Source organism: Pinus tabuliformis, chromosome 1_1 (assembly GCF_031772625.1).
Source record: "Pinus tabuliformis cultivar Carrire ecotype Pingquan chromosome 1_1, CPIR1, whole genome shotgun sequence".
In the NCBI taxonomy this organism is placed as follows: Eukaryota; Viridiplantae; Streptophyta; class Pinopsida; order Pinales; family Pinaceae; genus Pinus; species Pinus tabuliformis.
In genome coordinates, this window is record NC_142297.1 from 811,128,922 (window position 1) to 811,150,230 (window position 21,309).

The 21,309-nt window shown below is 33.7% G+C and overlaps 1 pseudogene; it reads left to right on the forward strand.

Moving 5' to 3' along the window:
* The first annotated feature begins 6,317 nt into the window (after positions 1-6,317).
* LOC149216523 (chaperone protein dnaJ 10-like) lies at positions 6,318-16,426 on the forward strand (annotated as a pseudogene).
* The last annotated feature ends 4,883 nt before the right edge of the window (positions 16,427-21,309 follow it).

Consider the following 21,309-nt stretch of genomic DNA (forward strand, 5'->3'; position numbering starts at 1 on the left):
TGGTGGAGGATCAGATAGGTTTCTAGAAACTTTGTAGTGCTTGGGTTGTGAAGAACCCATGGTTGAAGAATAGTTAAATAAATATATTAAAAAAAAAAAACCAATTACAAACCAAATACAATGGGATAAAGACAAATTACTTTGTTACTAGTCGAATTAGTTTGATAACTTTGTTAACTATAAAGATTTTATTTTTTTTGGGTGCAGAGAATATTACAATGGATCTATATTAGTATAGTTTGGTATGAAGGAGGTATAATTCCTTCTCTACTAAACTGATAGTTAACATACGTCCTTTTTAAAATAAAACACAATATTCACTAAATGAAAAAACAATGTTAGCTATAATAAAAATGAAAAATAAATATACATATTTGGTTATTGTTAATTAAAGGAATTATATAAAAAGATGGATACTTTCATTGTTAGTGATCACTTGCTTCATTAATTTGATAAAGAGGCACAGTGAGATAACTTGCTTCATTAATTGCATAGAGAGGCACAATGTGATCACTTGCTTCATTAATTGAATAGAGAGGTATGTTTTGTAGTCCAATAGATGTGAAATATTTTCATTGCTCATCCTGAGTTGACACTTGTCCTTTTTAATATAAACATATTAATAGCTATTAAATTAAAAACAATGTCTTTTATAATTACCAAATATTATAAAACATCAATAATTTCACTCTCAGTATGTTATTTGGTTACTTTTAATTAAAATAATTATATAAGCAAATAGATATTTTCACTCTTAGTGTGAGAACTTGCTTCATTGATTACGTATATAAGTACATTTTATAGTCCAATATGAGGGAGATGTGAAATTTTTTCACTAGTCCTTTTTAAAATAAAAATAATAACTAGATTAAAAAACGATATCATCTACAGTTATAAAATATTATAAAATAATATAAAGCGCCAACAATTTCACTCTACAACCCAATATGAGGGAGATGCATAATTCGTTCCATTATTAACTTGAAGTTGACAAGTGTCCCTTTTAAACTAAAATATTCACTAAATAAAAAATAATTTCATTGATAGTGAAGAACAAAAATAAATATACATAATGATTAGTTATAATAATTATTGATATCAATGTCCGTTATGAAGGAGATGTGTAATTTTTTGTTGTTGATAGGATAGAGTTACATATATTACATAGATTTTAAAACTAGTATAGATTCTTCTTAACTCTCAATCTACCAAGTATTAAAGGAGATAAAACCTCTCAAGATGCAAATATCTCTCCCTTGGCATTTTTCTTTGACATGTTTTATATTTTTTTTAAATACGCTATATGGGGGAATGATGTTGTAGTGGTTGTAACATGAAACTCTAGATTTAAAAAAATTAATAATAAAAAAAGAGTAACATTATATTATTAGTGTTTCAATAAAATTTCCCACAAGGAATAGATTAAACTGTGACATGGTGTTTTGGTAATGCACTCGTGGTGTATAGGTCACTAGTTCAAAACTCCATGGGAAAAATCCAGTCATGCTAAGGGCCAGTGTGGCCCAGGTTGGGTGAAATCCGTGGGTGATTTTGACGGATTAGATGCGACAGGGTGGTAGCTACTTAAGCCACAACTTAGGCGTGTTATTCATCTCAAGACCCATAACCTAGGAAACAAATGATTTTTTTTTTTCAATAAAATAGTAAGAAAGAATATTCAATATATAGATATGTGAAATTTATATAAATATAAATAAGTATTAGCATAGATTTATCTTAATTACAAATATACCAAGCCTCAAGAGTAATCAAGTATCTTGAGGTGTAAAATTTTTCTCAAGTTTCCCAATCAAAAAAAGGCTTACGTCTTCAGATATTTGATCCCTCTTGTCACTTGGTACATCTAGAGTTAAAATGGATCTATTTTGTCACACTTAAATTTAGTGATCACACATTTTCTTAATCAAATAACGTTACATATAAATACATGTAGTGTTGTCTCAAAATAGGTAGACTATCTTGGACACACAATCACTTGGTTTAGAGAATATCTCAACCACACACCAATCTAGGAAAGATCAAGATCTAAATAACTCCTAAAAAATAGGAACAAACTCCTTTACTTAGAAAGCATCACACCTAAAACAAGTAGGAAATATATTCTATAAATCTCCCCCTTAATGACTACCTGTCTTGATCTCAATCAACAAAGTCTAGCTCTCGTCCAACCTGGTGTTTACAAATATGATAAAAAAATATGTTGATGTCCATATAAAGCAACAACCATCCTTGAATGCATGGGTACCGAACTGCTGCAACCACTAGTCTATTAGAATTTCCTTCATGTACACTGGGTTCAATCAATTATTATATCTACATATCGATACTTGTACTTCTAAGTCAACCTTAATCATTGTAAACTTGGTTTTCTCGGATTACTAGTAACCATGCTTTGGGTTTTATTGGTTGATCCTAAACCATGCTCAGGGTTATTTTGGCTTACCCTTAACCATGCTCAAGTTTTTGTTAGGTAACCCTCAATCATGCTATAGGAACCACTGTACGCTTCACTCTCACAAGTGGTTTTTGGTTTACGACAAACCTACACTGCAAAGTGGATTCTAGCTGACCACAAACTTGCACTTACAAAGTGGTTTTAAGATAACCATCAACTTTTTGGGGGTACACTTACATCACCATTGAATGAGATACATGATATTACAAATTGTTTAAGGACCACTACAAATCAACATAGGCTTTCTTACTAATACATGTATGTGACACATAATACACCGTGAACTTGAGTCTATTCCATAAAATCACACAAAATTTCACTTGGTTTCCCATCATTATTTAATCGCTGATGTTGGTCCAACAATTATCCTCTGATGCCATATTCACTATCATGTCTTCATCATATCTAGTAGTGAATAATTCCTGCAAGTAAATTTGTCTATTGTTGGAATGGCCAGCTCCATCACAAACTCAAACTAGTGACAATAGTTGTCCAAACTAAATGTCACTATATTCTTTAAACCAAATTTACATCAGTAACAAGAAAAAATTTAAATACTTGAATTAGAGTATTGGGAAACACCGATCATACACCTTACCTAACAAGTTACGAAAATTTCATGACTCCAATTCCTTCCCACAAAACAAAAAAACAATGCAGCATCAACATAAGAACACTCCAAGAATGCCTTCTATCATGGGCTTCTAGCCCACTGATCTATTTCTTGGGCACACACAATAGGAAATATAGGGACAATTGTTGCAGTTGCACATTCCTTACACACGATATTACATATCTCAATCAACATTTTATTTAGTGCTTGGGAATGGGGCCCATGTCATGATTTTTGAAGCTCCATCGTTCCACCCAGATTCCCAAGTCTAGGTTACCAATCACTACATCATATCAATAATTGGATTTCGCCCACAGGTCTCTTATATTTGGCTTGACAAGACCAAGGAAGCGCAATAATTGAATTGTGTGCAGTTTGTGTGTGTGATCTAGGAAAATGGTGAGAACACCCAACGATTTTTTTTTTCATCTTAGCAACTTCCTACTTTGTTAGCCTTCCCGAGAAGCCATGCAAAAACGAGTTAAACATACAACAGTGAACTGGATTTTTGGTAGAGTCTAAGCATTTTGTGCCAAAGCAGGCCTAAAATAGCTAATGTGAATTGACAACGATGGTCTACCATGAGTGTCCTTGTGAGGATTGCAGTGAGCACACGACTTCATTCAATGGCATGAAATGAGAAAATCATGAATAGCTCATCGTGCCTTTAAAATAGAGCTCCAATCGATCTAGTCGTTCCACAATACACCCAACAAAAACACTAGTTTGTAGCTCAAAAAAGTTCTACATAGTAGCATATCCTCCACACAATACACTCACACACAGTGCTTCTCTTCCATCGAAATAGATAACACATAGCGTCTCTTTCACAAATATGCAAGTCTCTCCACACACACAAGTCCACTCTATGTTGTCTACATTCAGAGCCATGCATCATTCTCCACATACTCCATGCATCATTCCACTCAAATTTATGACAACCATTCAAACACAGTCCACGCTACACCATAATAGATCCCCACTTAGATCCATGCATCATTGTCCACATAGCTCCTGCTAAAATAATCTAATTACTCCCGCATGAGGAGTTGGCTAAAGTTAGAGAGTCAGTGAACTAAGTGTTGAGTCAAGTCGAGTTAATTCATAGTTGAACTTATAATGTGTAGTTGCATGTCAAGATATTTTAGGCGAGTCGTTAGTTGGAAAATGTTAAATACCCTTCATCAGGTTCATTGTAAGAATCAAGTTTTGTGTGATCAATAGAAGCGTCGCAGCTCGTGTGTTTTGGGTGAATTTTATGTTTTAGCTTCTCTTCCTTTCCAACAAATTGGTATCAGAGCTAAGGAAAGATCACAACATTCATGGTGCCTATAGAGCTAGTGAGAAAAAGGCCAAGAAAAGAAAGCCGATAATTTTTTTAAAATAAAATAAAAAATTACGTTACAAATTTTTCGAACTCTCAAAAGTCGCAAATTTGTCGAACTGTTAAAAGGCATGGAAATTTTGCACTTAATTAGTAAAAAAAACCCGGCAATTACGATTCTTCAAAAAATCAGGTTAACTGTGTGGAGTTTCGGTGGTAGGGAGTAATCAGGTTAACTGTGTGGAGTTTCGGTGGTAGGGAATGCAGGGAAATTTTAAAAGATGTGTTGCCATAAGCATTAAGTGGATTCAACGCTCATTTGTTGAAAAGGCATAGTCACGGGCTTTTGAAAGTCACGTGGTTTGTTTCTTTTTCGAAACTCATGGGTTGTCTTTTTCGAAGTTCGCACAAGTTTCGTGGGTTTGTTTTTGGAACCATACGTGACCATTCGTTGTGACAACATTTAAAACGATTATTTTAAAGTTGTTGTGATTTCATATATAAAGGATTCGTACCAAGTTTGAAAAGATTTGTATAAAAGTATTTTTAAGGCCTTTCCTAAACATTTTTTTTTAATAACTTTTTAACCAAGAGATAGTTATAAAGTTTTTAAAAAGAGTGATTATAAAATGGTTTTTTATATAAAAATTAAAAGATAGTTATAAAGTTTTTAAAAAGAGTGATTATAAGAAGTTTTTTTTATAAATATTTTTTATATAAAAGAATTTTTTGTGTTAAAAAAATAATAAAGGTTTTATTCATAAGGAGTTTTTTTAGGAGCTTTGCAAATTTATAAAAAGAACAATTTAGAGTTTTTTTGAAAAAAGATGGCTTTCTCCAAATTTTAGTCCCAGTTCCCACTGTTTACAGGGAAGGATTATGATGTGTGGGTCATTAAGATGGCGGCCATTTTGCAGGCTCATGATGTTTGGGATTATGTCTTGCTTGGGTTTTCAGAACTTAAGAATGAAATAGAAGAACGAGCTTTCACTAATGCAGAGAGAGGAAAATGGAAGAAAGACAAGAAGAAGAATGCACAAGCATTGCAGCTTATCTAGCAAGGAGTGGATTGAATAGTGTTCCAAAAGATTATGATCACGTCTTCAGCAAAGGAAGCATGGGATAGTTTGGAGACAAGCTATAAAGGTATGTCCAAAATCAATATTGTTAAGTTGTAGAATACTAGGAGAGATTTTGAAAGTCTGTAGATGAAGGAGACAAATGACATCGATTCTTTCATGATCGGGTCATGACTGTCGTAAATCAGTTAAAAATTTATGGTGAGAAAATTAAAGATCAAACAGTGGTTGAGAAGGTCCTCAGATCTTTGTCTAACAAATTTATGTTGTGGTAGAAGCCATAGAAGAAGCTAAGTATTTGACATCATTAATAGTTGATGAGTTGATGGGATCACTTATATCACATGAGGCAAAGATAGACAAAAATAAGGATTCCACTTTAGAGACCACTTTCAAAAGTCATGTTTCTATTTCAAAAGACAGAGGTCAAGGCAGAAGTAGATTGAGAGGCAGAGTATGAGGCGAAATATATGGTGGTCAGAGATATGGACGAGAAGAGCATGGACATGAAAGTGGAAACAACTACAAAAACTTCAACAATAATCAAATATTTGACAAGTCAGAGGTGAGATGTTATTATTGCAATAAATTTGGTCACTATGCTTGTGATTGCAGGAAGAAGATAGCTAATCAAGGGAACTAGAGAGATAATGTCACTACAAAATGTACTAACTCCATGTTCCTAGCTTGCCATACCATGCATGAACTTTCTAATAGTGTGTGGCTATTAGACAACGGTTGCAGTAACCACATGATGGGCAACAAGAATTTGGTTGCAAATTTGGATCAATCTGTGCAGACAGAGGTAAAGTTAAGGATAATACTATGGATGTAGATGGCAAAGGAGTAGTCAACATTTCGACCAAGAAGGGGGAGTGGAAGACAATATCAGAGGTATATTATGTTCTTAGTCTCAAACATAATTAGATAAGTGTTCATTAATTAACAGAGAAAGGATATAGAGTTATCTTTCAAGGTCAAGAATGTGTTATATATGACAAGCCCCCAAGAAATAAACTGATAGAGAAGGTGTAGATGACGAGGAACATACTCTTTCCTCTAATTATGAATTACAGTGATCAGGTTAGTTCTTTTATAGTTGCAAGTTCTGATGATTAATGGTTATGGCACTTTCAGTTTGGAAACTTGCAATTTTCTGGTTTAAGATTGTTGCAGCAGAAACAGATGGTTAGAGTATTACCTCCCATTAAAGAACATGTTAGTTCTTCTGAGTGCTTCATCTTGGGAAAGAAAGACCATGAAATTTTTCCAAAGGGAGTTGCATATGTAGCAAAGAAAACTCTTGAGTTAGTGCATATAGACTTGCGTAGACCTATGAGGACACAATCGATTGGAGGAAATTGTTACTTCCTCACTTTCATTGATGATTATAATAGAAAGACTTGGGTTTACTTCTTGAAGCAGAAGTCTCAAAATTTTTCTAAGTTCAAGGAATTCAAAGCCTTAGTAGAGAACCAAAGTGATCGACATATCAAGGTATTGAGGTTAGATCATGGTGGACAATATGATTCAAAGGCATTTCATGATTACTGCAAACAACATGGAATCAAAAGACAGTTTACAACCAAGTACACACCAAAGCATAATGGTGTAGTAGAGAGAAAGAAAAGGACAATTATGAACATGGTAAGAAGCATGTTGAAAAGTAGAAACTTGTCTAATGAGTATAGGGTAGAAGCAATTGCATGTGCTATTTATGTGACAAACAGATCTCATTGAAATAGTGTGATGAATAGAGTACCAAAACAAGCATGGTCAGGAATATCTTGCAGTGTATCTCATCTCAGAGTATTTGGATGTGTAGCTTATGCACATGTGCATAAAGAGCAAAGAGTCAAATTGGATGATAAAATTGAAAAATGCATATTTATTAGTTATATTAAGTAATCAAAAGCTTACAAATTGTATGACCCTGTCACCAAGAAGACCATAATTAGCAGAGATGTTGTGTTCAAAGAGAAAGAGTCGTGGAATGGTAGTATAGACAAAATAGTTGATGCATAAGTGCCACTAATGGAAGAAGATGATGTAACAAAAAAGGAGCAGCAAGAATCACAGGTGAAGACACTAAACATAGACACACCAACAAGGACTCCAAGATATTTTTAGAAGCATGGATCTTCAAGCAAATCAACAAATCTACGTTCTCTTAACAATCAATCGGGTGATGAAACAATCAATGGTAAGAGAAAGATGAGAAGTATAAAAGATATTTATGATGATTTGAATGTTATTTCAAATTTTTCATTGTTGTCATTCCAACCTTATTCTTTTGAAGAAGAAATAAAAGATGAAAATTGGGTGCAAGCCATGGATGAAGAAATTGAGGCTATTGAAAAGAATGATTCATGGGATTTGATTGATTTACCAAAGGACAAAAATCTCATTGGTGTAAAGTGGGTGTACAAGACAAAGTTAAATGAGAAAGGTGAGATTGTCAGATTTAAAGAAATACTTGTAGCAAAAGGATTCTCACAGCAACCAGGAATAGACTTTGGAGAAACATTTTCTCTAGTAGCTAGATTGGATATTGTAAGAGCAGTTCTAGCCACAACAACTTAGAACAAGTGGAAAGTATATCTGATGGATGTGAAATCAGCCTTCTTGAATGGAATTCTAGAAGAAGAAATGTATGTGCAACAACCTCCACGATATGAAGTTGAAGGTAACAAAGATAAAGTTTACAGGTTGAAGAAACCACTCTATGGATTGAAGCAAGCACCTAGAGCTTGGTATAGTAGAATTGGCAGCTACATGATTAAGAATGGATTTTGCAGAAGCAACATTGAACCTACCTTGTACACAAAGGTAAAAGAGCATGAACATATTTTGATTGTTTTCTTATATGTTGATGACATGATTTTTACAAGTGATTTTGAGTTAGATGAATTTAAAGTAGCCATGATGAAAGAATTTGAGATGACAGATGATAGATCTTGGTCTCATGAAATATTTTCTTGGCATAGAAGTTGAGCAATCTGAGAAAGGAATTTTTATTTACCAAAATAAATATGCTAAATATTTTTTGAAAAGATTCAGGATGGAAAATTGAAAACCTGTCCCTACACTAGTTGCAATATGTACAAAGTTAGGCAAGGATGATGAAGGATCAAATATCAATCTAACTCTATTCAAAAGATTGGTTGGTAGCCTCATGTATCTCACAGCTAGAAGGCTGGATATCATGCAAGGAGTAAGTTTGATTTCTAGATTTATGGAGACTCCAAAAGACACACATTGGAGTGCAGGAAAAAGAATTTTGAGATACATAGTAGGAAATAGAGATTGCATATAATGTATGCAAGCACAAAAAAAAGGATTTGATTGGATACATAGATAATGATTTTGCAAGTAGTTTGGATGATAGGAGGAGCACTTCTGGTTTTGTGTTCCATCTTGGTTCAAGTGTGATTTCATTGGCATCTAAGAAGCAACCAATTGTGACACTTTCGTCAGTGGAAGAAGAATATGTAGCAGCAACATCAACAACATGCCAAGCAGTCTAGTTAAGAAGAGTATTTGATGAACTCAAGCAAGAACAACAAGGATCAACAAAAATATATTTTGACAACACCTCAGGGATTGCACTATCCAAGAATAGTGTGTTTCATCAAAAGAGAAAACATATTGATACTAGATATCACTTTATTAGAGAACTTGTGAGCAATGGAGAAGTTCACTTGAAGTCTTGTAAATCTAGTGATCAATTGACTGATATATTTACTAAGTCATTAGCAAAAGATGTGTTTGAGTTTCATAGAAGAAACTTGGGTGTTGTAAGCCTAGCTGAGACATAGACCAGCAGACATGTTTGAGTTGTTATGAGTCAGTCTTAGTTTAGCAGTCATAATTAAGGGGGAGTGTTAAAATAAGCTAATTACTCCTACATGAGGAGTTGGCTAAACTTAGAGAGTCATTTAACTGATCGTTGAGTCAAGTCGAGTTAATTTATAGTTGAACTTACAATGTGTGGTTTCATGTCAAGATATTTTAGGCGAGTTGCTATTTGGAAAAGGTTAAATACCTTTCATCCATAGAAGAGCCACAACTCGTGTGTTTTGGGTGAATTTTATGTTTTAGCTTCTCTTCCTTTTCAACAGCTCCATGCATCATTCCACTCAGATTTATGAGTACCATTCAAACATAGTCCACCATACACCACGATAGATTTGTTCACATTCTTCCACACTACATTCAGGTTTTCAATTCTCAGATCTATTTGTCCTCACATGCACTCCTTCATTATTCTAGAACAAACACACACTATAGTATCAGATGGTGGACAAAACACGCATTATAGAAAATCTATTCTACTCTCGTTATGCCCGACCCCATGTAGGATTTGATACCAACCTAAATTTATCGATCACACGGTTTATTATTCAAATAATGTTGAATATAAATACACATGTAGTTGTCTCAAAATAGACAAACTATCTTGGACACACAATCACTTCTTGTGCACACCAATTTAGGAAACATCTAGATCTAAATAAATCCTAAAGAATAGGAACAAAATCATTTACGTAGAGAGCATCACACTTAAAACAAGTAGAAATTATATTTTTCAAGTGTCACTTGGTAGATCCATAGTATTTAGAAAGCATCACACTTAAGACAAGTAGAAATTATATCACTGATATTATAATCAAATTTGAAGGAGATGTGTAATTCATTCTATGATTAAAATAGAGTTAACATGTGATATTTAAAAAATTATTAATAAGGAAAAAGATTTTACTCTCAACCATAATTAATATATTTAGCTGTGCATAAGTTAATTTTCTTTTCTTTTTACACATTCACTTTAAATGTAAGGAAGATGTGTAATTATTTTCTATTTTAAAAATATTTCAATATAAACTTTAAATACAATATTCATATTAACTAATATATTTCAATATCAATTTCTTATTGTGTATGAGGTGTAGTGTCAAATAATAATAATAACAAATACTTAAGGAAGAAAAAGAAGTAGCAACATGCATCCATAGAATACATGCTTTTTACTTTCCTAGATCTATCTAAAAAAAATAATAACAAAAAAACATTCTAATATGAACATTGTATTTAATGTTTGCTATAAATAAAATACTTTAATGTCTACATTGAATAACATTGTATTTATATTCGCGTAGTCTAACCAGGCGGAGGAGTTGCCCGGAAAGTTATGGAAATTCTGGTCATATTTAGAGAAAATCCGGCAAGGATTTTTGTAAATCCAAGTTATAGTTGTTAAACTTCAAAATTTTAGGTGTCCTAGACATTTTTGATGGTGCTGAATCCATTTCCACCATCAAAAACATGATTCAAACATTGCCTCTACAAGATTTTTTGAAATTTTTTTGTCTGGATTCCGACCACTTTTGGTCGTCCAGGCAATTCCTTCACCTCATTAGATGACTCCATTTATATTTGATATAAATTAATAAAAACAAGTTGTTATCAAATTTTATACTCACACTAAATTGTATAGAATTTATAAGTCAAAAATTTATAAGAGTTTACCACTCAAATTTGTAATTCCAAAAAATGGGAAAAAAATAGAACAAATATACTATCACCATATAGAGCCTAATTCTAAATTAGGTCAATATTTTTGTTAAGTTAGATTTGATCTGCTTATGTTTTTTACAAACAGAGTGACCATCTGCATGTTCTTCCTGTCGGCCGACGATTGCTGGGGGAACGTCTGCCAGATGAATTGGGAGGCGGCGTCCATTATCTGCATGGCATTGGCCCTCCCTATGTCGTTGTCAAATTTCGTCCCGCCATCGCTACCCTTGGCCGAGTTGTTGACCACGAAGTCCAGGGCGTGAATGCCTTGTTCGGCCATTGTGAGAAGAAGCAGCGCAACACAGGTGGGTATTATCATATATATGCAGGGACGCCACACAAGCAGCAGCCAAAATCAAATTCTGAATGAATCAAATTGGTGTGTTTTTTTTTCAGGATGAAAAAGCACTATGTATTTATATAAGATATATAAAAAGTCCCATATACATGATGAAGAACAAAAACATATGACCCAGTAAAGAGTTCTGGATCAGCAAAATGAAACCATAAGCATAAAACTGGGGAGGCAGGGCTGAACAACCGGAACTCCCAGCAACTGAAAGAGACTGAAGAGACTGATACAGGAAAACAGAAAAAGATCTGCTTAAGCAGATCGACCACATGAGGAAATATACCGCTTCAAAGATGCGGACAGCCAATGCAAATCGGACATAAAAAATATGAGACTATAAGGAGAGATTCCGGAGAAAAACCCCGTCATAAGATTAATAGGCTTCTGGATGAATAATGCTGGGGCATCAGAACACTGAAAATATTTGAAGACCTGGAGAGATGCAGGCAAGTCCGAAGCGAAGTGAGAGAAAGGTAATTTAAGAACACGTCCAGAAAGGAAGACAAAAGCGCAAAGCAGAGTTGATATTCTTCAGCAGAAATCCCGGATAGAAATTGGCAGATAAGAAGCTACAGATAGACACTCAGGAAAGAATGCTCTGATAGCCTCCTCCCCAGGAGGGGAAGGGAAACTGCGGATAGTCAAAGGACTGATGGCTTTCTAGGCAAAAAGTATGTGTAACTTCTGGAAAGAGAAACCTGGAAGGATAGACTGCATGCACTAGCTAAATCAAATTGGTGTTGTCTCTTTGATTGAGGAATGTCGGTTTATAAATAATGAAAAATGAAATATTTAAAAAACAAATCATGAAAAATGAAAATGTTTTTTTATTCATGTTTGATTTTTTTTTTTTTTTAAATATATCATGAAAAATGAAAATGTTTTTTTATTTATGTTTGATTTTTTTTTTTTTTTAAATATATCATGAAAAATGAAAATGTTATTTTATTTATTCTATTATATTTTAAGATTAGTACATCATCCTTTTGGATAAGTTTGAAAGTTCTAAAGTTTTTAAAATTAATATTAAAATTTTATTGTATAATTATTTTTGAAATTATTATTCTATATTATTTAAATTGTAGCATGGATATAGAAATTAATTGAAATTTTGAAAAATTTTAAATGAAAAAATTTACATTTTAATATTTTTTTCAACAAACAAAAAAAGTCAATTTTGTATTATATAAAACAATATATAATTTAGAAAATTGGGCTTTTGTGTCACTTTCTGCAAATATCCTATCTATATTTAGCATACATGTATATAAAACCACATATTCATCATACAATTTCCAACATTATGTAACACTAATGTATATAACATACATGTATATAAAACCACATATTCATCATACAATTTCCAACATTATGTAACACTAATGTATATACAAGAAAGAGAAAGTGTGAGTATCCAACATAGTCTACTATGCGGATGTGTCACAACTATATATATACCATATACAAAAAAGTAGAGAAAAAACATATAGATGTATACTTATCTCTTTTGGCAGTGTCTTTTTTGTTTTGAGTCAGTAGAATGTGTTCACTACCCAATGAGGTGGAGGCATCCAGCGTCTGTAGCCATCTTGAAATGTGGCCCATAACTTTTTAATTCCATATAGCCAGCCTTGTAGTGTATTGAGTTGAATCTTAATTTTATATTTATAACCGAATTTTAATTAAAAATTTCTAATAAATTTAGATAATTCTAATAAAATAAAATTTATTTTTTTTATTATAATTAAATATTAAATAAAAATGTTTATAAAAATTATAATAGTTAGTAAATAGATATATTATTAAAATATTTTTTAATGGTTATTGATTAAAAACTTTCATAGTTAGTATTTATAAACTTGCATTAAAAGGACACTTTGTCTCCACCATAAAACCTGTGAGAATATTACAATTTTTTTGGTTAGATATATATAATATTTTAAGTGCCTTAAAATTAATTTATATTTAAATTAAAAATAATATCTTTTATTTTTATTTTTTAGTTAGTTATTTATAAATCATGTGTTTATTTTTAAATAAAATATTATCTATATAACTATCTTAAATATATATTGTATATTTGTTGAAATTTTTTTATTTCAATTTAAGGTGGATGAGGATAGGTTGATTTTTTATTTTTATTTTTTTAAGGACTTAAATTGATTCTCAAGTTAATATGATCAATATCTGCGTAGTCTTATTCAAAGGATGTCGTGTATTTAAAAGTTTGTTAGGTTGCATTGACTTTTAATAAATTTTAAAAATTAGATTAGTGCCATGTGGCTCTCTACCCACCAATTTCCTAGGGATTTGAGATGATTCCAATTCTAATAAGTTCATCATTATTATTTATAACATTCATTTATAAATTTTTTTTCTTAAGTTAACACTGACCATAACCTTTTTATACATAGTTAATCAGGGAAATGTGTGTATTAGTAAGGTGTTTTTGGTGTTGCAACAGTTTTTTAGTTATATTTATGAAATGCAAGATTTGAGATTATTCCGATTCTAATAAATTCGTTCATAATAAGTTATAACATTCATTTATAATTTTTTTTTTTTTATTTCAGATTATTCCAATTCTAATAAGTTCCTCGATGATAAGTTATAACATTCATTTATAATTCTTTTCTTAGTTAAATCTGATCCATAACCTTTTTATACATAGTTAATCAAATAAATATGTATATTAATAAAACATTTTTCGCATTACAATAATTTTTTGATTATATTTATAAAACGTTCAACTATATCAAACACATTAATATTTTTAATATAATTAGGCCGATAGGCCTTCCTTTGAAAGGGACTTTCGTCGTCCTTTTCTTTCAGATGTTGACACCTGGCATCTATGCCATTCAGCGAGCATTCAGCGTCTTCTTCAATTACTTGTCATGGTATCAACTGAGGATCCTTGCAGCTGGCGCGAGTTCTATTGCCCGGGTCTCGCAAAACGGAAAACTGTTATGTCAACGCCTTTCTCCATAATGATGGCGGTCTCGAATCTTCACCCACTACATGAAGCCGGCAGAAATATCCGCAAATTTGTTACAAATTCCTGTATCCGCAAATTTGTTACAAATTCCTGTAATCCCTGAACAAATCGTTACAAATTACTGAGAAAGTAGTTTAAAGTTAGCAGCGATTCTCCATGTGCCTTCAATGGCGTCCACTGTGACAGAGAAGGGCACGTATTCCTGTAATCCTTGAACAAACCATTACAAATTACTGAGAAAGTAGTTTAAAGTTATCAGCGATTCTCCATGTGCCTTCAATGGCGTCCACTGTGACAGAGAAGGGCATGTTGTGAGATTAGAATTTGACAATTTTCTGGTCGCAGGGCCGTTTCCATCAAAAGTCTGCAGCCTGAGATATCTCACAGTCCTCTCATTTGCCAACAATGAAATCAAGGGGGAAGTCCCAAAGGATCTCGCCGACTGTACTAATCTGACGCGCTTGGATTTGTCTCAGCATTATCTAGTAGGCTCTCTTCCCAGCTTTGTATCAGAGATGCCCAACCTGGAACTCTTGGATTTTTCAGGCAATAATTTTACTGAGCCCATTCCCCCTGCCTTCGGCCAGTTGAGGAAGTTGCAGATACTTAATCTCTTTTCCAATTTGTTGGGTAGGACTATTCCTGGATTTCTAGGCAATCTGACAAACTTGCTATTCCTGTGGAGATTGGAAAATTGACTAAGCTACAGAATCTGTGGCTGATGGAGTGTAATTTACAGGGGAGGATTCCTGTTTCTATTGGGGATTTGAGGGAACTTCAGCTTCTGGATGTATCTAAGAATAATCTAACAGGGCCTTGGCCTCGTAAGGCCATCGTACGAATATTCTTAGGAATCTCACCCTCAAGTTTATTCTGGTAAAGCTGCAAACTAAATATCAATCGGAAAACCAAGAAAACACAAAAAGACGGGGTGCTCGTTTTCACAAAACGCAAGATTTTCTGGACGCCATGCACCCGTCAGAGTATGCATCATGAACAACCAGATCTCCCGGTGGACATCGATTTTGTCATCTGATTCTGCCAGAACTCTGGAATCTGCTGCAAACTTTTAGCACTGGTTAAGGAAACTGGTTACTACGACATACTCGCAGTGAGTGCGACGGCCACTGAAGCAGAGATCAAGAATGCTTATTACATGAAGGCCAGGCAGGTTTTTCCTCTTAAAAATACAAATGATGCTCAGGTGGCACAAAATTTTCAGGGATTAGGAGAAGCTTACCATGTTCCCAGCGATCCAGCACATCGGGCATCATATGATGCACATGGAAATGCAGGTGTATCAATGGAAACAATAATAGAGGCAGCAACAGTCTTTGCGATGCTGTTTGGAAGCAAGTTATTTGAAGACTATATAGGCCACCTCACAATTGCTTCTATGGCTTCTTTTGAGAAGATCTTTACTGAAGGCAAGCACACAGATAACAGGAAAGTACAAGAGGAAAGAGAAGAAAATCTTGCACAGGTTTTGAAAGATTGTCTTTATCCGTACGTACAAGGTGAGAAGGGTGGGTTTATAGAAGAAGCTAAATCTGACGTTAAAATTGCTGGGCGGTGCAGCTAATGGAAACAGTATACTGCAGACAATTGGTTACATGTATGAAAGAGAAGCGGCGAAGGAACTTGGAAAGAACGGAGACTTATATTTGGGTTTGTCATTTATAGCTGAATGGCTCAGAAACAGTGGGAACAGGTGCTTTTGCTCTGTTGCAGTTATTAGAAGATATCAAAGAGCAGCGGAGTACGGGGGAGAATTACAGTGAAGCCGATTTTGGAGCATTTTTACAGTCCAACAAAGAATTGATTGTCAACTCACTTTGGAAAGTAAATGTGCCTGACATTGAACGCACTCTCTCGCACGTTTGCCAGATCGTGTTGCAAGATAAGACCCTCTCATATGTGTGCCACACGGTGTTGCAAGATAAGAGTGCAAAGAAAGAAGATCTTCAAGCTCGTGCGAAAGGTTTAAATATTCTGGGAAAGATTTAACAAACCGCAAAACTATAAAACGGAGATCGAATTTCAGAAAAAGACACTTCTTGTGGATTTTATTTTTGTTCAAAGACATATCTGATGTTATGAAGAAACATTTTCTCACATTTTCATTAAATCTTTATCACTGTTAATTGTTCACATGACGAAAAATGTAAAGGGACTCAGAGATCTCCTCCTCCAGCTGGTGGAATTGAATGGCATATATGAAGTAATGAAAAATATTCGCATGGTTTGTTTCTCACACATTCTCATAAATCCAACGCGTTTGTCCATGGTATTTAGCTCTTTATGAGGCTTTTGTAAATTGAGGAAACAAATTTGGTGAAATACTTGAATAAGGTCACGTGAATCTATTGTATATGTTCTTGCAATTAAATCAAGAAAACAAATTCTTGTAGCTGTTTAGCTAATTGTTCTTTACTTCATTTTTTTTTTTTTTTAATATTTAGTATACGCTTCCTTTGCATCGAATTTTATCACATTGCTTTGATTAGAAGTCGGAATTCAGGTGCAGAAATTTATAACTGTCTATGCATAATAAACTAGCCCAAGCTTCAGTCTTATCATAATTAAGTCTGATGCAAGAGCATCAACCCACTAACGAAAATGATTTCTAGAAGAAATCACATGGAAGGCACAAGTGTCAAAAGGGAATACAAATTATTAATTTGCAATTTAAAAGCATGGTGAAAATTAAATATGCTAGGGATCTTGGGTTACTTTGGTAGTTAATCCTCAACCAAACTTTGAAAAAAAAATGTCATATTTAAAATCACAAGGCTGTGCGGCCTTGTTTGATGTTTCAGACATCAAATCATCATGCTAATTTGAAATATTTCCGCAAAGTTCATGAGGCTTGCAATAAGTTTGTCATTCTCTTCATCCCCTTTTTCATAGATGTCTCTTTTTTTTATAAGAATTTCATTTACAATTACATTGATTGGAATTTCGTTGTTATTACCTCATGAGGAAACTCTTTATCATCTACAACTACATGATTTGTATTCGCCAACAGTGCACTAGTTTTAAAATCACAATATCTTTGAATCTCATCAACTTCTTCATCCTTATCTTTACTAAGGATTGGTTTGTGTTTAAGTTCACAAAAGTAAACTTCCATCTAGGTTGTTGTGAGCTCTTCATCATTCAATTAAGCATTAAACCTACGCTCCAGCTTCACTTGTAACCTATGCCACTTTAATTTCTTCCACATAATCCATTAAACATTTGGTCTTCTTTACCTTCTTGTTACATTAGTACATTCAGGTGCACTTTTATCTCAACAACTTCTCAGTGAACTTCCTTTTGAGTCATCCTTCTTCTTATGTCATTTACTTTGGCATCTTATTTTCATCTACTATGACTTCTCCTTGAACCCATGTCATGACTATCAATAGTTTCTTTGTGAACTTTACCTTGTCCACTTGTACATTGCAATAACAAGTTACTCCTTAACTTGTTTCAATACTTAACCAAGCTATCTCTAAGCTCGTCCTTTTAGTATAGTTGGTTCTCTCTTTTAGGACCTCTTGAGCTTCTCTAAAGAATATGAGTTTTATCCAAAAGGAAACATAAGAAATACTTACACATATCTTGAAATATCTTCTTCATCGTTACTTACAAGGTGACAAGGTAGTGTTTATGCAAGAAGCTAAATCGGAGATTCAGTTACTCGGCGGTGCAACTTATGGAAGTAATTTTTAAAAAATGGAAGAAAAATAATTTATTCATTAAACATAGCAAATCTCAGGTGAGGAGCTTCACTTGGAGACTGCCTCTAGCGGAACGATCTACGATCTTCTCACTAAAAATCAAGAATATATAGTTTACAATCAAATAAGGAAGTTAGAACAGCCACTTGGAATGTAGGAACAAATTCCTAATCCAAGTCTCACATGAAACTAATGAACAAACTCTCTCCAAGAATACATTTGTCCATTAATTTTAACACTACCTTTTAATGGAGAAAGGGTTCCATAGCACTCTTAACATCTCCCTAAATAACTCAAATTTAATTCTTACAAGAGGCTTAGTAAAAATGTCTACAACATCATCACAAGTATTACAATATTCAATATGGATTTCCTTTTACTGAACCTTCTCACTAACAAGGTGAAACTATGTATCAATATGCTTGGTGTTTTTATGAAACACTGGATTATTTGCATGTTTGATTGAGCTCTAGTTGTCACACCTGATAACTGTTGCATCCTTTTGTTCTTCTTTAACATCCTGGAAAAGTCTGTTCAATGAAACTGCCGCACATGTTGCTCCTCACATTGTTTGATACTCTGCTTCAGCTGAAGATAAGGATACATTGTTCTTCTTGTCGCTGCTCAATTCAATAACCCCGAACCCAATGTTGAATGCATAACTTGTTATGGATTGTTGGTCATCTATATTTCCGACCCAACCTGAGTCTGAGAATCCTGTCAATCTAACATCAAACGAATTAGTATATTTAATACCAAAGTCTAAGGTTCCTTGAAGATACCTTAAGACGCCTTTCGCTGCAACCCAATGATTCTCAAGGGGCTTTGACATGAATTGGCTCAATAAACTGACTGCAAAAGCCAAATCGGGCCTACTGGTAGTCAAGTAAATTAGACTCTCAACCAGTTTTCTATACAGTGTTGCATCGACCTCTTAGAACCATAATTATTTTGAAGTCTAGTATTCTGTTGTAAAGGCACCGATGCATCTTTGCACTGATCCTTTCTGAACGTTTTCAAAAATCTCCTAACATACTTTCCTTAAGATAGAAAAGTTCGAGCAAAGTCGCTCCAGACTTCAAGACCCAAACAATAGTGTAATTAGTAAGGCCTTTAGCTAGCTCAAATTGCTCATCCGTTAGGCTTGAACCAACATCTCTTCTAGAGAAATTCAACAATTCTAATTTACTAATCCTATCGGCCTCTCTTTGTACCTTTTGGGACAATTGCTAGTTATAATAATATATAATAATACTATTTGAAAATATAATATATGTTATTTGAAGTAACGGAAATTTCCCAATCTATAGAACCGTCAACCGACGACAAATAAAACTGCGATTCCTCCACCCTAGGCTAGTCTTCTTTCAGTGGTTGTTGTTCTAGTATTTTGAAGGTTTTATATAATGCAAATGAGTGTATCAATGCTTTCCCATTGCCATAAATATGGAAATGCATAAATCTCTCTGCTGATTGTTAAGAAAGAAATGAAAACTGAGTGATCAGGTGGGTGATAAAGGGTTTTGTAAATGTAAATATGAAGTTTAGCTTCGTGATTTTATTTGCATGCAATCAAGAAATAATGATTCATTCTTTCTTTTCTTTTATTTTTATTTTTTTATTTATTTTTTTTTTCAGTAAAAAAAAAGCTTGATTTATATTCATATGAAAGATATTTACATAAGAAAGGATTTCTGTAAAGAGCTGTAACATATATATGCAGATAGAAAAGTTTGCTAAAGTATAGCTGTGATCAGTGCCTTCATGGAGGCATAGTATCATAATTCTCTGGAACTAGGAAAAAAAAGTCAGAAGGATAGACAGATAGCGAGAAGCCATACTCATAAATATATATACCAGTCCTTTCGGGAAAAGAGTCATCCCTTCACACATAAGGGACAGGGGAGAATCAACGTACCTTTATGTGAAAGAAATGGGCGATGATGCACAAGAAAGCACAAAAAAAACCAGTTGGAAAACTAGGTACCTGGAAGGGAGAAATCTTCTATCTGATATATTGTAGCTTGTATTTGAACCTCCATTTTCCATGAACCGGGCTGAATTGCAAGGCCCCTCTTTGACAAGATGTCCGCGCGAGAATTCAGAGACCTGTCCACATGGCTGATTGTGAAAACCAGATTGTTGTTCCATAACATTTTTATCCTATTAATCCATCAGAACTAAATAGGTTTCTTTTACTTTTAAATCATCCCACCTCTTTATACCTCTCCATGTAAGATAATCCTTTCCTTCAAATCTGCATATACCAGAGCCCCTCATAGATATCATAATACTGGCCCATTGCTAGGCATAATCTTCACTAAGGCCCAGAGATTGAAAATTCTTCCATATAGGGATACCCCCCTGCCAATCTTCTATAAGTTGACTCCAGGTAAAAATCTCGGATCTATGCAAAGCCATTATGATAGAATGTGGAATGAAAAAATCCTCCCCCAATCCAATGATTTGATCATAACCAATAAACACATCTTTTCCATTCTGGACATTCCAGTGTAGGTTCTTGAGGAAAAAAGTTTCTATTTTACGAAAGCTTTTCCAGATAGCCGATCCCTGTGACTTTCCAATTGTGCCTTCTCTATACCAGAATATTAGGTCTTTATTCTTCATGTACTTCTTTTTGAATGTGGTGCTCCAAAAACTGTCCAGCATAGAAATAGAAACATCAAGTCAAGCAGCTAATAGAGATGTAAAAGTTTTAAGTTTAGTAAAAAAAAATTGGTAATTTTTGAAACTATTTGTGAATGAGAATTGGGTTATGACCATATAAAATCTTATTCAAATCATGGCATCGTTGAGCATTGTTAAGGTGGTTTTTTTACAAGTATATTGTTTCATTTAGAATGAAAATAGTGGCGTGTGTAGCGTCTCGTTTAATCTTGACTATAAGACAAACACTTCTAGTCTTATTTTAGGCTTGTTTTAACTGCTAAAATAAACAATTCGACATGGACGACTTCAAACATTGAATCACTTATATATTCATGTGGTAATGATTTATCATTTGATGTTATATTGACGGTTATAATAGTGATGGATACTAAAGATTTAGATGTTGTTTATCATCTATACATTATAATGACTAATTTCTATGGTTAGATATTACTAACAACTATCTAAGTGGGAATGCAAAGATGTATGAGGGGA